The sequence below is a fragment of the Silurus aristotelis genome (genome assembly GCF_946808225.1).
Source record: "Silurus aristotelis genome assembly, chromosome: 28".
Taxonomy (NCBI): domain Eukaryota; kingdom Metazoa; phylum Chordata; class Actinopteri; order Siluriformes; family Siluridae; genus Silurus; species Silurus aristotelis.
This window is the reverse complement of record NC_139601.1, coordinates 16,767,875-16,781,203: the sequence shown is the minus strand read 5'-3', so window position 1 is coordinate 16,781,203 and position 13,329 is coordinate 16,767,875. Positions and strand designations below refer to the sequence as shown.

The 13,329-nt window shown below is 39.5% G+C and overlaps 3 pseudogenes across 3 annotated transcripts; all 3 read left to right on the top strand.

Moving 5' to 3' along the window:
- Positions 1 to 3,976: 3,976 nt before the first annotated feature.
- Positions 3,977 to 4,969, top strand: LOC310722155 (trace amine-associated receptor 6 pseudogene; annotated as a pseudogene). Its single transcript has one exon. The product of its transcript is annotated as a trace amine-associated receptor 6 pseudogene (transcript).
- Positions 4,970 to 8,576: 3,607 nt separating this feature from the next.
- On the top strand, positions 8,577 to 9,570 carry LOC310722308 (trace amine-associated receptor 6 pseudogene; annotated as a pseudogene). The gene has a single exon. The product of its transcript is annotated as a trace amine-associated receptor 6 pseudogene (transcript).
- A 2,766-nt stretch (positions 9,571 to 12,336) lies between these two features.
- LOC310722156 (trace amine-associated receptor 13c pseudogene) lies at positions 12,337 to 13,329 on the top strand (annotated as a pseudogene). The gene has a single exon. The product of its transcript is annotated as a trace amine-associated receptor 13c pseudogene (transcript).

Here is a 13,329-nt window from a genome sequence, read left to right as displayed (position 1 = left end):
ATGGAAACAGGTGAGACTGTTACTCTGCCAGTTCCCACTCCCAATTTTCTGCCCAGCCCCACGTTCCTCTGCCAGAATTGCGACCCAGGACTTTTTTTTGTAACTCCTGCCTCACTGTGGTTACTGGTATATGTTGTGGAACTGTTTTTTGAACTCTGTGTATTTTATTTCCTGCATTGCTCTGTACTCTGTGTTTGGATTACTGGACTGAGTTTCGGACCGTGTTTTGCTCTGCCCTCTTTGATTTGGTCTGACAGTGTTTTGGAACCAAGACTGTTTTTTTTTTTGGATTGTGCTTTTGCCTGCCCCATATTGCTTTGTTGCTGTGCCTGACTTTTGGTACTGTTTTGGATATGATTCTGTCTGCCACTTATTATTTCAGTTTGTTAGTGTTTAGACATTGGCCTGTTTAGTGGTTTTTCAACCTGCCTTTCCTTTCCTGTCGGTGCTTTTAAGTTTTCAGACAGACTGTGTTTTTTACTGCCCGTTTTCATTTTATTATATTTCAGTCTGCGTCTTTGTTTTCGTTGGGAGTGACGAGGATGGACAGGATTCGAAATGAGTTTATTAGAGGGACAGCCCACGTAGGATGTTTTAGTGACAAGGTGAGGGAGGTGAGATTGAGATGGTTTGGACATGTGCAGAGGAGGGACATGAGTTATATTGGTAGAAGAATGCTGAGGATGGAGCCACCAGGTAGGAGGAAAAGAGGAAGGCCAAGGAGGAGCTTCATAGATGTGGTGAGGAAAGACATGCAGGTAGTTGGTGTAAAAGAGGCAGATGTAGAGGACAGGGTGGTATGGAGACGGATGTGCTGTGAAGACCCCTAATGGGAGCAGCTGAAAGAAGAAGAAGAAGAAGAAGAAGAAGAGGAAGAAGAAGAAGTCTGCGTCCTGACTTTGGGTCCTAGTGCTCGGCTCTGAAACTCATCCCTATAATTGATTGCTGGGTTAGTAAGGAGTTATCTATCTGTTTTATCTAATCATTTAATCAGCAAGTACCCTTGTAGCCACTCTGCAGTCATAATTTATAATTATGTGAAATTCATACATCATACAAACTCAACTGCACAATGTTTTCCTAATGGTCAAAAACCACACCCACACATCAAATTTATTAAACCTCAGGTGCCATTTGGAAGACCACACATGGTCCTAAAGAGAAAATCAAAGATCTTTTTGACTGTGAGATTCTTGAGATACAAGTACTACATGCTCATTTGTTCATACTGTACACATTTAAAATATAATGTGAAATGTTTACATTCTATTAACTTGAATATATTTTCTATATACTATAATATATTTATTGCATATGAATAAAATGAAAGATTTAAACAGTAAACTTTCAATGAAAATAATGATGTAAATTTTTTTTACATCAAATAAAATACCCCTTTGGACTAATTGGTGAGAATGTGACTGACATTACTTATGATGTGAATCTGTTTAAATATATTATTTAATTATATAAAATGTATCTTATACTGTAAAATATAAAATAAGAATAAACTCTTTCCCCTAAATGATAGGTTTCAATACAATGTGTTTTATTGATGGCTTGATAATAAATATTTAAATTCAGAAATATCAGGTGAAAAAGAGAAAAACATCTATTTATGAAATCACACTGATTAATGAAGAGTCTGTTTGGAATATTTGCAGAGTTATTATTATTTTAAAGCACCTTCTAAACCAGGGGTAAAACAGAGCGTAAATAAATGCATTAATGGTGGAATTAAGACACAACACAATATATAAATTATTACGAGTTTCCTCCTGTATTTCAATAACACCGCCTAATAAATTGTAAATGTAATTTGGAATTAAACACGCCAGAAACACGGCCACAAAAATGCCGAGGACTTTGGCTGCTTTTCTCTCAGATTTCATGGAGTGGGAGGTGATTTTCTGTTTGAGGTCGTGTGTGATTATTAAGCTCTCTGATAGCAGTGGCGTGTTTCTTAGCGATCAGAAAAACCAGACTGTACAATATGATTATGACAGAAAGTGGAAATATAAATGAATATACAAGATCAATTACAGACCAAACCTCATTTAGAAGGGAAATACACTCTCCAGGACACATTACAGAATCAATGAATTGTCCATTAAATTAAAAGAACATTGTGCTATACATCAGACTCATGCAGCAGTTAAAAGACACTACAATGATCATAGTCCTTGTGGAGATGCTAATACTTATGTCATCTACTTTGAAAGAAAAGAATAAGACACACCATATTGTTGTAAATCTACAAATCTTAAGGTTTGTTTTTCTTAATGACTGTTTACTATCTGTCAAATTCATTTTTTAACTACATCATTCATAAAAACCCTATTCACTGTGCACTATTCAAATGTAATCAGTCTATAGGGAGGAATGAATTACTCCAACATGGAAACAGGAGGAGTAGAATCTATTTGTGGTTTAAATAGACAAACAAACCAAAAGCAGAATCATGAAAACAGTCCAGTATACAATCGGTACAGACAAATCCGCTAAACGTGACAAGCAGGAAACAGTCCAAAGAAAAAAATAATTAAGGTCGGTAAATGGTAGAACAATAAAATTGCACAGAGAAACAATGGTTTGGTAGGTATACAATGGAGAAATGACAACGCTTTGCACAAATGTTAACGTGAGGCTGGCTTACAAATAATATAAACAGGAAGTGTCCTACAATTCGGGCAAAGGTTTCCTCCGGTGGAGTGAAAAAGGAATTGCAGCTGGAACCGTTACAGAATCATCCACCCTCTAAGAACACTTCCAGGTGTTTCTCTCCTATGGGGCTATTGCCAGGACCCGAGTCAAATAGAGTGGTTTTTGTGAAATTCTCAATACCCCCACAACTGGAATCTAGGATTGTGGGTACAATATATGCTGCTGAACCATCAATGTTTAATTGTTCTGTACAAACAAACAGTAGGGCATGACTGGGTTCAAAGAGGGAGATATGGAATAAGGAAGAGATGCGATAGTGGGAGGATATTCAGTGGTAAGTGACTGGAACTTTGAATGGCCCAATGAATTGGGGGTCGAATTTCTTACTGGGTTGCTTGAGTTTGAGGTTCTTTGTGGAGAGCCATAACATCTAACATGGTTAGTAGGAATGGTTGGGGTATGTCCCTTCTTTGATGGAACCAGTCATTTAAATGGTATATATACACACTGAAACGGGGTGAGATTGGTGGAGTTGTGCATTAATACAATTGGGGTGTATTTGGCACATATGATGAATTCATTCCAGCATTACTGTCGTCTGTTGCAGTGGGTTTGTAGGAAGTGCCATAGCTTGTGATCGACTCATTTAGATTTCCAGTTTGCTTGGGAGTGTTAGGTGTTATGTGGACGTTAGGCAGTAGATTGCAGAAGTCTTGCCACACATGAGGTGAACTGGGTCCCTCAATCCACACACATATCCGGTAGGCCATAGTACTTGAAGACATGGTCCATTAATACACATTAACAATACACTACCACACACCAACACTTAACAATAACCAACACTAATCAACAATACATTAATTCACATACATACATATAAAAAGGTACACAAGCTCTGCACTTAAACACAACTACACAAGACTATAATTCTTTTGCACTAACACAAACCAACACTACATTAAGGAAAGTCTCAAAGTGACTAAAGCAGCTCCAGGATCTTGCTGACCAAGAATGAGATGTCAGTCAGTTTATGTCTGGACTACACTAATCCAAAACCAACAACACACTTTCACATTGTGAAATTGAATTTGGTTTCCTTGCAACAAACGATGACATCATTCATAAAAAACTGCCAATCAAAATTAGGGGTGAGGTCAAATGAAAAAGTATAAAAAGCTACAGTATATAAGAGCTTCCTCGCACTCATCATGTGCTGGATTATGAATTTAGATGATTTATATTTTTCAAAGACAACAGCCAGTTTTACTGTTTGATTATTTCTTAAAGAATATTTAAATTTGCCGTCTTCATGAACGTGACGGAGTTGAATCTCTCGGATCGCTGTGAGCATTTCTCCTGTCCAGAGAGATCTGTATCTCCTGCAGTTTATATCTTACTGTACGTGTGTTCAGCTGCTGTGGTTCTTCTAACCGTGTGTGGAAATCTGCTCGTCATCATCTCTGTTCTTCACTTCAAGCAGCTTCACACTCCAGCTAACATGCTCGTGCTCTCACTGGCCGTGTCGGATTTCCTCGTCGGTGCTTTATTGATGCCATCTCTGTTTATCTGGATAATGGAGTCGTGCTGGATTTTTGGAAAAGGTTTTTGCATCAGTTATTCTTTCATTTCCAGTTTCCTCCCAATCGTAGCCATGTACAATATCGCTCTGATCGCTGTGGATCGGTATTTCGCTCTCTCTAACCCATTTTTCTACACAAGCAAAATCTCTACAAGGATAATGTGCATTGTGGTTTATTCCAACTGGTGTGTGTGTCTGGCATATAGGATGACATTTTATTATTTCAATATGAGCTCCATGAATTTTCTGTTGTGTCCTGGAGAGTGTTTTCTCATTATGAATGAGGTTTGGACTGTACTAGATTTTGTTGTATCATTTATATTTCCACTTTCTGTCATAATCATATTGTACAGTCGGGTTTTTCTGATCGCTAAGAAACACGCCACTGCTATCAGAGAGCTTAATAATCACACACGACCTCAAACACAGAAAATCACCTCCCACTCCATGAAATCTGAGAGAAAAGCAGCCAAAGTCCTCGGGATTTTAGTGTCTGTGTTTCTGGTGTTTTTACTTCCATATTTTATTTACAGTTTATTAGGTGACGTTATTGAACTACAGGCAGAAACTGTTCATAAATTCATTATTGTTGGATGCCTCAATGCCACCATTAATCCTTTTATTTACGCTCTGTTTTACCCGTGGTTTAGGAGGTGCATTAAATTAATTATAACTCTGCAAATATTCCAGACAGATTCTGCATTAATCAATATCCTTTCATGAAAAGCATTTTTTTACTCCTTCTGATATTGAGCCTGAATATTGCATATCACATTGTTGAACTAAAAAAAAAAAACCCTGTGACAATAATCATTTTTTATAAAAAATACTACTATTAACAATAACAATACTTTCCATCATACCATAAAATTAGATTTAATTATATTTTAATTTGCATTAGTAATAAATATATTTGTTGGTAATGAATATTCCTCTGTAAAATACACAATTTTGTAAAGAAAATTCACATATCATATTTGCAAATCCAAAACATTTGTTTGCCTGCAGTAACGATATAGAATGATAAACTGGAAACTGGGTAAAAACAAGCATTGCCTCAACATCAGTAGAATGGCAATGCAAAACAAATTCAGCACACTGATAAACTGATGGTAATGGAAAGACTAGTCATTTGGAAATATTTTTGAGACATATTCTATGCAAAAAAAAAAAAGAAAATGAATTAAGTCTTAAACACTAAACACCTATGGTAAGGTTGACTTAATTGAAAATGTAAAAGAAAAGCCAGATGATGGTTTGCAGAAAAGAAAAGCCTGCACACGAATTTCAGCATTTAAAGTTTCATTTAAATATATGAAACTAAACCTACTAAGTGGCCCCATGTGGTACATACAGTATGTGTATGAGGTTATAGGAAATAAAGGGTAAATGGGTGTATTTTAGTGGCCATTGGTCAAACCTAAGTACTTGTCTAAACGCCATTTAGGACTTACTGGAGGATGACTCCAGGTAACTTAGGTAACACTTGTTTCCTGAGGGAACGAGACGATGCATCAAAACCGAATCACGTGTGTAATCCATCCAATGGAAAGCACGGTGTCACACACGGGGTGACGTCATGACCAGGAAGCTGTAAAAAGTGCGTAGAGTGAGGCGCTGCAGGGATGCCAGCAGTGGGGCATGTAGACACAGCATTCAGGGAACCAGGGTTACATACGGAACCTGGAGACATTTCCTTTCAAGAATTCAAGCTGCATCAACAATGCTTTGGGAACGAGAATTTAATACCGCCAGACTGACCAGTCCCTGCCTCAATTTCTCACTAAACCCCTAAATGCTAATAATCCTGATGAAATGGCTAACAACATACACTATACTCAGTAGCACATTAGACACCCCATCCGGTTAAAAAAGGTAAGAGAAAAAACACCTGCACCATGGTATAATAGTCATACTCATGCCCTCAAGAAAAACACCCCATAATTTGGAAAGAAAATGGAGGAAAACTAAATTGAATGTATCTAGAATTGCGTATAAAGACAGTATTCTTAGCTACAGACAGGCGCTGAATGCTGCTAGAGCTGAGCACCTGAGCAAACTAATAGAAAACAACAAAAAACAGGCAGTTCTGAGTCATTGCGTCCAGGCCAAAAGGGTCTGGAGGTGTAAGGGAGAACCAGAGGGGACAGTGCGACATCTCTTGAGTCGTGAACAGGTCCACTTTAGCCCTGCCAAATTTCTCCCAGATCTGCTCCACCACATGGGGAACCACCACAGGGCTCCATTCCCCTGGTCTCAGTCCCTGTCCCAAAAGGGTGTCTGCTGCTTCAATAAGACGGCCCAGGATATACGCTGCCCTCAAGGAGAGCAGCTTCCCCTGGACCCACAGGAGGAGCTGGCGTGCACACACGGTAACCTCTGAGGTCTGATAGGAAATGCTTTAATGCTAGAAGCACGTCAGCATCTCTAGGCAATTGATGTGCCACAGCAGATGGAGCCCTCCCTAAAGACCTTGGGTGAAGAGGCCACTAATGACCGCTCCCAAACCCATGAGAGATGCATCCGTCGTAAGCCATTACTGGGAACTCCAAACACAGGGCCCTGAGATAGGACCCTGGGAACACTTCAGACATCTAAGGCACATAGGGCTTGCCTCGTGACCTTGATTGTATGGAGCAGATTGCCCCTCTGAAAGAACCCTCGGGTAATGAGCCATCACTTAAGGGGTCTCATGTGCAGGTGGCCAAGTGGAACCACATTGGACACTGCTGCCATAAGCCCCAGCAGTTTCAGGAATTGCTTGACAGTGAGTGACTGCACTTCTCTGATCCTTCTGATGGCAGTAAGGATGGATGCAACGCGGGCGAGATAGGTGCGCACGCATAAGGGTCGAATCCCATACTTCTCCCTAATGGAGAAAGCACACTGTCTTTGGTGCTCAGTCAAAACCCCAGCTCCTACATAAAAGCGAGAAGGACCTCTCGATGCCGAACCACTAACTGCTCTGATTGAGCTAATATAAACCAATTATCGAAATAGTTTCAGATGCGAATACCCTGAAGTCTCAGAGGGGCCTGAGCCACATCCACACACTTCGGCCCTGAAAGCAAACCTCAGAAACTTCCTGTGAGAAGGGAGGATGGATACATAAAAGTATGCATACTTTAGATCTATCTGGGAAAACCAGTACTTGGATCTGATCTGAGACACGACCTGCTTGAGGGTCAGCATTTTGAACCTAAGTCTCCTTAATGCATGGTTCAGCTGACGTAGATCTAGAATAGGACACAACCCTTCATCCTTTTTAAGAACTATGAAATACCGTCTGTAGAAACCAGACTCTCTGTCTGATGGAGGGACCACCTCGATGGCCTCATTCCTTAGGAGAGCCTCTACCTCTTGTTCCATGACCAGAGCCTGCTCAAGTCCCACCAGGGTGGGACACACCCTGTTTAAACCGGGGCGGACGAGACCCAAACTGAATCTTGTTGCCTCTGTCTACAGTACATAGGACCCACTTAGACACATCTTGCAGAGCTTTCCAGGCTGCCAGGTAGTCTCCTAATGGTATCAGTCTCACAAGACTGACCTCTGGTTCACCTAGAGTGGGGGCTACATCCCGGTGCAGCTCTAGGAGCCTCAAAGGAGGCGGGGAATTCTCCAGGTCTACTACGATGCCGGGAGCAAATCGGGGAGAGTGCTCACTGGAGCTGGCCGTGCCCTGAAGCATTGAACTTAACACTGAAGCACTGAACTGACTTAGCATGCTCCACTCCTACGCAAGCCACACAAGGACCAAAAGGTGTTCTTGTATTTCTTGCTTGCCTTCATGATATATATATTTAGACATTTTTAGACAAATTTAAGACATTCTGCCCTATCTACATGATCTTCTCCAATTACGTTTCACTATATATTTTATTATTTAAACAAAATAACACATTTGACTCTCTACAGCATTTTCTGTTCCATGTAGAAAGTTTTGTTTTTACCTGGGTGTAACCCCACAGGTTTTCTACAAACTTAACTGTCCCTGCCAGTGAAATGGACTCTTGCTGACCAAGGATGAGATGTCAGTCGGTTTATGTCTGGACTACACCAATCCAAAACCAACAACACACTTTCACATTGTGAAATTGAATTTGGTTTCGCTACAACAAACGATGACATCATCCATAAAAAAATACCAATCAAAATTAGGGGTGAGGTCAAATGATAAAGTATAAAAAGCTACAGTATATAAGAGCTTCCTCGCACTCATCATGTGCTGGATTATGAGTTTAGATGATTTATATTTTTCAAAGACAACAGCCAATATACTGTTTTACTGTTTGATTATTTCTTGAAGAATATTTAAATTGCTGTGTTCATGAACGTGACGGATTTGAATCTTTCGGATCGCTGTGAGCATTTCTCCTGTCCAGAGAGATCTGTATCTCCTGCAGTTCATATCTTACTGTACGTGTTTTCAGCTGCTGTGGTTCTTCTAACAGTGTGTGGAAATCTGCTCGTCATCATCTCTGTTCTTCACTTCAAGCAGCTTCACACTCCGGCCAACATGCTCGTGCTCTCACTGGCCGTGTCGGATTTCTTTGTGGGCGTTATACTGATGCCGTCTCTATTAATCTGGACAGTGAAGTCGTGCTGGATTTTTGGAAAAGGTTTTTGCATCAGTTTTTCTTTCATTTCCAGTTTCCTCTCAATCTTAGCCATGTACAATGTCGCTCTGATCGCTGTGGATCGGTATTTCGCTCTCTCTAAACCATTTTTCTACACAAGCAAAATCTCTACAGGGATAATGTGCATTGTGGTTTATTTGAACTGGTGTGTGTGTCTGGCATATAGGATGACATTTCTTTATTTTAATATGAGCTCCATGAATTTTCTAATGTGTCCTGGAGAGTGTTTTCTCATTATAAATGAGGTTTCGACTGTAATAGATTTTGTTGTATCATTTATATTTCCACTTTCTGTCAATCATATTGTACAGTCTGGTTTTTCTGATCGCTAAGAAACACGCCACTGCTATCAGAGAGCTTAATAATCACACACGACCTCAAACACAGAAAATCACCTCCCACTCCATGAAATCTGAGAGAAAAGCAGCCAAAGTTCTCGGGATTTTAGTGTCCGTGTTTCTGGCGTGTTTACTTCCGTATTTTATTTACAGTTTATTAGGTGGTGTTATTGAACTACAGGCAGAAACTGTTCATAAATTAATTATTGTTGGATGCCTCAATGCCACCATTAATCCTTTTATTTACGCTCTGTTTTATCCGTGGTTTTATCCGAGGTGGATTAAATTTATTATAACTCTGCAGATATTCCAAACAGATTCTGCATTAATCAATGTTCTTTCATGAAAAGCTTTTTTTACTCCTTCTGATATTGAGCCTGAATATTGTTGAACTAAAAAAGCCTGTGACAATAATAATTTATTATAAAAATACTACTACTAACAATATTTATACTTTCCATCATACCATAAAATTTGATTTAATTATAATTTGATTTGCATTAGTAATAAATATATTTATTGGTAATGAATATTGCTTTGTAAAATACACAATTTTGTAAAGCAAATTCACATATCCATTTGCCTGCAGTAACGATATAGAATGATAATTTGGTAACAGGGTAGAAACAAGCAATGCCTAACATGGGTAGAATGCCAATGCAAAACAAATCCAGCACACTGATAAACTGATGGTAATGGAAAGATTAGAAATGTGGCAATATTTTTAAGGCATTAAAAAACCCAGTTAGGTTAACTTAAGTGAAAATGTTAAAGAAAAGCTAGATGATGGTTTGCAGAGAAGAAAAGCCTGCACACGAATTTTGGCATTTAAAGTTTGATTTAAATATATGAAACTAAGATACTTTAATAAGTTTGTGTCAGAGACCCACCAGTCACGCCTCCCTCCAACGCTCAACACTCTCGCTCAGCCTCTCCCTCCTACTAATCACCCACACCTGTCCTCCATTTACCCGACCCCTCCTGTTTCCCCTTTACTCACGGTCCGATATACAGGTTACGATCATCCGGACTACCTACTGCTCTTGTCCCTTTAGATTCCATGCTCCTAGCTACACTTCAGGTCAAGCACCCAGTTACGTTTGCTATTTGCTACAGTTTCATTTCCTGCTCTTGTGTGTTATCATGTTTAGACCAATAAACGACAATCTGTTTTACTCCTGGTTTCTGAGGCCTGGTCTATCCATGACAATTTGTCAAGCAGCAACGGCTACGCAGTCCCAGTTAAATAAAAATGGCTGAAGCAGGGTGGAGGATGTTCTTTGACTACAGGCACAAGCTACCAAGTGGATGGCCCCATGTGGTACATACAGTACGTGTATGATGCAATAAGAAGAAGGGGGTAGATGAGTGTATTTTAGTGCCCATTGTTCAAACTTTAGGACTTGTCTAAATGCAATTTAGGACTTACTGAAGAACGTCTCCAGGTTACAGGTTACTACACTGCTTTACATGTATAGGACATAAAGAACTGTATGATCTGATCACCAAAACCAAATCAACATGTCTGTTAGATCCCATTCCAACTAAGCTACTGAAAGAAGTGTTACATACAGCTGGTGAGCCTCTTCTGAATATTATTAACTCCTTAATATCTTTGTCACGTCCCTAAACCCCTCATCATATCTCATCATATCTCATCAAAAACAGACGATACACTCAATTGACTATAACTTTCTATTATTAAATTCTGATAAGACAGAGATTTTGCTCATTGGCCCCAAACCAGTACAAAGAAGCTCCAGCATTTTAACCTGCATTTAGACGGATGTTCTCTAACTACTAGTTTAATAGTAAAAGCCCTGGGAGTTATTTTAGACAGCAACTTGTCTTTTGAATATCATATCAACCATGTTACCAAAACAGCCTTCTTCTACTAGAAATATTGCTAAGCTAAGAAACGTTGTCAATATTTGATGCAGAGAAGCTCATCCATTTATTCATGACCTCCAGACTGGACTTTTGTAATGCATTACTAGCTGCCACACTCCGGGTAGATTGCACTCGGACCAGAGGACTCGGTGACCAGAGGACTGCCACAACAGATGGGGCCCTCCCTATAGACCTTGGGCGGAGCGGCCAGTCATGACCACTCCCCAAACCGTGAGGGATGCATCTGTCATAAGCGATAAGGGCCCTAAGAAGCCTGACGCACTGGTTGTGATGTCACCCAGCCGGTGACACATCGCTTTTAATTGGACGGATTACACACGTTATTCAGAACGTGGATTTAAAATGTAAACAGACCACTTTTCTTGCAATGCATTTAAAGGCAAAATTGGTCAAATGGGGCAACAGTAAAATAGATAATTACTTTTTGCCTCAATTATCCACTAATTTCTGGTTCAAATTGTCTGTGGTTTCAGCCTGTGGATTGTGCCAGCATGGCCTGAAGAGTCAGTGCCTCAGCTGTTAATGACCGCTCCACATTAAACAAATACAGAGGGTGTGGATTCTCCTCAGGAATTTATTCTTATAGGAGTTGCATGACAAGTTCCTGACAGAAAAAACAACTAATTCGGCATAAAACTAATGCTGTGCTTTACCACACATACTTTTCAATTAGCGTGGTTAAAATGAACTGTGATCCAAATTTAAGACATTCTGCCCTGTCTACACGATCTTCTCAAATTATGTTTCAATATATGTTATTATTTAAATGAAATAACACATTTGACTCTCTACAGCATTTTTCTGTTCCATGTAGAACGTTCTGTTTTTACCTGGGTGTCACCCCACAGGTTTTCTAAAAACTTAACAGTCCCTTTCAGTCGCATGGACTCTTGCTGACCAAGGATGAGATGTCAGTCGGTTTATGTCTGAACTAAGCCAATCTCAAACCAACAACACACTTTCACGCTGTGAAATTGAATTTGGTTTCCTTGCAACAAACGATGACATCATCAAAAACTGCCAATCAAAATTAGGGGTGAGGTCAAAAGATAAAGTATAAAAAGCTACAGTATATCAGAGCTTCCTTGCACTCATCATGTGCTGGATTATGAGCTCAGATGATTTATATTTTTCAAAGACAGCTAATATACTGTTTTACTGTTTTATTATTTCTTGAAGAATATTTAAAATTGCCGTCTTCATGAACGTGACGGAGTTGAATCTCTCTGATCTCTGTGAGCATTTCTCCTGTCCAGAGAGATCTGTATCTCCTGCAGTTTATATCTTACTGTACGTGTGTTCAGCTGCTGTGGTTCTTCTAACAGTGTGTGGAAATCTGCTCGTCATCATCTCTGTTCTTCACTTCAAGCAGCTTCACACGCCGACCAACATGCTCGTGCTCTCTCTGGCCGTGTCGGATTTCCTCATCGGCGCTTTACTCATGCCTTCACTGTTAATCTGGACAATCGAGTCATGCTGGATGTTTGGGAGAAGTTTCTGCATTACTTTTTGGTTCATTTGCAGTTTCCTTACAGGTGTAGCCACATATAATATCACTCTGATAGCTGTGGATCGCTATTTTGCTCTTTCACACCCATTTTTCTACACAAACAATATCTCTACGAGCATGATGTGCACTGTAATTTCTTCTAACTGGTGTGTGTGTCTGGCATACAGCATGACATTCTATTATTTCAATATAAGCTTCATGAATTTTCTGCTGTGTCCTGGAGAGTGTTTTCTCATTCTAAATGAGGTTTGGTCTGTAATTGATCTTGTATATTCATTTATATTTCCACTTTCTGTCATAATCATATTGTACAGTCGGGTTTTTCTGATCGCTAAGAAACACGCCACTGCTATCAGAGAGCTTAATAATCACACACGACCTCAAACACAGAAAATCACCTCCCACTCCATGAAATCTGAGAGAAAAGCAGCCAAAGTCCTCGGCATTTTAGTGTCTGTGTTTCTGGCGTGTTTACTTCCGTATTATATTTACAGTTTATTAGGTGGTGTTATTGAACTACAGGCAGAAACTATTCATAAATTCATTATTGTTGGATGCCTCAATGGCACCATTAATCCATTTATTTACGCTCTGTTTTATCCGTGGTTTAGGAGGTGCATTAAATTAATTATAAATCTGCAAATATTCCAGACAGATTCTGCATTAATCAATATCCTTTCATGA